This window comes from Fundulus heteroclitus, unplaced genomic scaffold, assembly GCF_011125445.2.
Source record: "Fundulus heteroclitus isolate FHET01 unplaced genomic scaffold, MU-UCD_Fhet_4.1 scaffold_63, whole genome shotgun sequence".
Classification (NCBI taxonomy): Eukaryota; Metazoa; Chordata; class Actinopteri; order Cyprinodontiformes; family Fundulidae; genus Fundulus; species Fundulus heteroclitus.
The window spans coordinates 738,731-743,188 of record NW_023397066.1 but is presented as its reverse complement, the minus strand read 5'-3'; positions in this window follow the sequence as shown (position 1 = coordinate 743,188).

The following is a 4,458-nucleotide window of genomic DNA, read 5'->3' as shown; positions in this document are numbered from 1 at the left end:
TAGACAACCACCAGGTCCACTAGAATAGACTTCAGTCTGATCTGGGTTTAGTTCTAGGAAATAAGAAGCCATCTGGTTCTTAATGGGAATAAGGCAGAGGAACAGAGAACCCAGATTGTTCTGATTTCAGTTCTAATGAGACATAGAACAGAGTCATCAGTGGAACGATGCTAAGACACAGGGCTGACATGGTAGATAACAGGGCCGAGGACTCAGCCCTGAGGGACTCCACTAAACATGAGAGCAGCTGAAGAACTAAAGCTGTCAGCAGTGACTCTGAAGACTTTGTGTGATTATTCTGATGGAAACCAGTGGAGAGCAGATCCACAGAGACCAAACCAGTTTGAAGTGAACTAAACCAAAGATCAGCTCTGACTGAGACGTCCAGACTCCTCTGATGACTCTGCAGGAGGTTTTTATTCAGCCATCAGTGACTGAAACAATGAGAACGGAGCAGAACCAACATGGCCGTCTGGTTCTGCTGTGGTCTTCAGAGGAACACAACAACAGACTTGTTTGTGTCGGTGGTTTGTGAGTCTTTCTCTCCTGTTGCACCATGGGAAAATACAGACAGGTCTGATCAAACTTTAGATGCAGGTTTTTCACTGATGGACAAAGTTTTAATTATCATTATCAGCATTTATTTGTGTCATTAAACAGATTGAGCTGTTTTCAGTCTGATCAGCTCTGAGTTCAGGGTCTGAACTGTTTCTCTCCCTGATGAAGAACACAGGTGCTTCCTGGACTGATTCTCTCAGCTCAGCCGATGCTTGTAACTGTCATTGTGTTATTAAAGTGAAAAGCCACAGCTAACAGTGTGAAGACTGCAGAGAACAAACCAACACAGCTACAGGAAATGAAGTCTGATTGGCTGTCAGCAGTTTGTTCTGCTCTAATAACCACTGAGAACAGATTCATATCTGCTGCTCTACAAACTCATCATCTGCCCTCTGTCTCTGTGGTTTGTTTCTGCTTCCTGGAAACATTTCATCTGTTTTTATTTAAATTAATGTTACAGCTAACTGATTGTAATGTGAAGGCCTCGGGAGTTCATTTCCAGAACCATCATCATTAATCCTCAGTGTTCTCCTGTTGAATCCCTCTGACTCCCTGAGCTCCAGCTGATGAAACTACTTCAGCTCCTGATGAACACGGCCCTCATGAAGCCAACATTCAGACTTCAGTCCTGATTATCAAACCTCTGGATGCTTGTTTTTAGCAGCCGGAGCTTCAAAGCAGCTCTCTCTGCTGTTTGTTCATGTGTGGAAACAACAGTGTCATCAGCGTAGAGGTTTATATTCTCACTGTGAGATGATTCAGACAAAAACTAAATGATCAGAGAACATCCAGCTGAATCTGCTGGATCACCAACTCTCTACTGACGCTTTACACAGACTTTATATTAATAAGAGACATGTTGGTGTTGGAAAAAAGCTGTTTTATTCTCATTTACGTTTCATTACATTCACATAATTTAAATGTTGTTGATGTAAAAGAGAGAAAATTACACATAGGGTATATTTTTTTGTATTCCCTAAAATACTGAATTAATAAATGCGCAGAACTTACAAAACTGTGCTTATAATGTATGAAAAATTAAAAGCAAGAAGAAATTAATCACAATAAAATGCATCAAAATGAAACCAAACTTTACATTCAGTCTGTCCCTGATAACATTGTTAATACTGATCAAAGTGATGAATGTGATAAATTGCTGAGATGTGATGGTGCTGAAAGCTGGAGAGAAAGCAGAGAGTCAGCGTGTGTTCAGGTGGTGGACGGTCCCTGGTTTGTGAGCATCATCAGCAGAGAGAGTCCACAGCAGTACACCAGACTCTTGACTATCAGCACTGTGTAGAGCAGGCAGAGCAGCTTCACCCTGCACTCAGACTGGAAGGACACTGGCAGCTTCACTGGCAGCTGAGGAGGGACAGAAGCTGCTGCTGGATCAGGACCTGAAGGTGCTGCTGATGGTGGAGACCTTGTTGTTGGAGCTGGAAGTCCTGGAAGAAAAGAAGTCCAGCAGTTCAATCATAGCATGAAATGACCCAGTTTTCATCTGGATCTCTGATGAACTGCTTTTCGTACCTTGGATCTGGGTTTGGTCCTCCACTTTGCCGGTTTCATGCTCAACCTCACAGATATATTCATAATTGTTTAGAGTATTTTTATTAACCAGCCTGATGATGGCAGAACTTCTTGTCCCACTGAACTCCTTCTGTTTCTCCTCAGCAGGAGGCTCCTCCTGTTTGCTGTTCTGCTTCTGTCTTTTCCAGGAGAAATGGACCAGAGGAGGAAACATGTTGGAGGCCAGACACATCAGAGCGGTCTTTCCCTCCACAGCAGGTCCTGTTTTCACCGGGCACACAGTCACCTCGGGTTTCTTTATCGCTGTACCTGAAGACAGCAGCAACAAGCAGCACAGAGAGTCAGCAGCAGCTTCCAGCTCTGGTCCTGGAAGCTACAGAGCTGGGAGAAAGTATTTACACCCTTACAGATATGTACTGGTATGGTTTTATGTTAAAACTAAAATGTTTACGATCACAAAAGTACCACAAAGTCCTCCTTTGGAACCAGTTTCTACATCTAATATAACACTTTATCTCATTTGATGTATCAAAAAAAATAAATAAATAAATGATTCAATGTTAAAATAATGTAACATTTTTATCACTTGAAGGGAATGAAAATTTTAATATAAGGATTTTATTTTATATTTTCACTGAATCTGAATCTTTATGTATTCATGTTGATATTTCTGTATTGTTAACATGCTGAACATCTTCTTCATTACTGGGGGTGGTTCATATAAATATAGTATTTCTTTCTACCATAACATCACATTCATTAATTATTATTTATTTTGACTTTGTTATTTTTTGTCTTTTTATGTTGTTTAAACCAACATTTATTATAAGTTTATGATTTCACTAAAAGACGTCAAGCAGCAACACATCATGACCCGATTCATCCTGGAGGTCCCAGAAGAACCCAGAATAACATCTAAAGCTCTGGAGGCCTCAGTTAAGGTCAGATGTCATGATTCAACAATCAGACAGAGAGACTGGACTAAAAAGGCCTCCATGGTGGAGCTTCAAGACCAGAACCACGGCTGACTCAAAAGAACACAAAGACCCGTTTCACATTAACCAAAACAATCTTAATGATCCCCAAAATATTCTGTGCCCTGATGAGACCAAGGCTGAACTTTCTGGAAGGTGGACGTCTCATTACATCTGGTTTAAAACTGACAGCATTTCAGAACCAGAACATCAGACCTGCAGTCAAACACGGTGGTGGTGGTCTGATGGTCTGAGACTGCTTTGATGCCTCAAGACCTGGACGACTTGCTGGAACTGAGAGAACAATAATCCCAACAAAGACCAGACAGTCCACCTCTGAAGGGTTAAAAATAAAATATTGAATAATAAATCAGGAGAATAAAATAAATCTGTAGTTATGGCCTAGTCAAAGCCTGGACATAAATCAGGGAGAGATTCTAAGGTTTTTACCTTACCCTAATGCTAGAAATCTCTCTAGTGTCTGAATTAAATCGGTTCTTTAAAGCAGAGCGGGTCCAAATTCCTCCACAGTGACTTTAAAGACTCAGAACCAGTTATCAGAAACATGCGATGGTGGAACAAGCAGTTTATAATTACTTTTTCCCAGAGGACCAGGTTGATTTGGAAATATTTTTCACTGAATAAAGATTTAAAACAGTTTTTAGTTGTTTCTCAGATTATTCTTTATCTCAGATTAAATTTTATTTGATGATCTGAAATATGATCTAAGAGTGTAAATAAATAAAAAACAGAATAGATCTGTTAGGCGCTCATTTTCTTAAACACACATCTTCTCTGGTCACTAAACTTCTGATCAGTCCAGAACAAAGTTCACTCCAGAACCTGGAACCACCTCCAAAGAACCTCAGGGGAACATCACAGTTTTATTCATTTTAATCCATTTAATTGATCGTCTATAACGGTTTCTATCTGCAGGCCGGCGGGGGGCTGGTGCCTCTCACTATCCATCGTCATTAGATAAATAATAGTTATATCAAATATGAATTTTATTTCATTAGTTAACAAATAAATACTTTCTTTGGACTCCAGATCATTTTTCAATATATTGTTTTTACAAAGTATCAATTTCTTTCATTTTCAGGTAAAATAAAACATTTTATATCTGTTGCCTTAAGAATTATATTAACTTTTTTGTCTAAAATAAAAGTTCTGACCAATTTTAAATGATTAAACATTAAATATTTTTAGCATCAAGATTAGTAGCAGAGAAACTGAGTTTAGTTTTACATAAAGATTTTATTCTATCAAAAGGAAAGGTCCCGTAAATTCTAAATCAACAAAAAGTGACTTTAAACACTTTTCAGTTCTACGATAAAAACATAAATTTTGGTTCTTACCTGATACAAACAGTTTGGTTCCAGAACCAAAGACATAT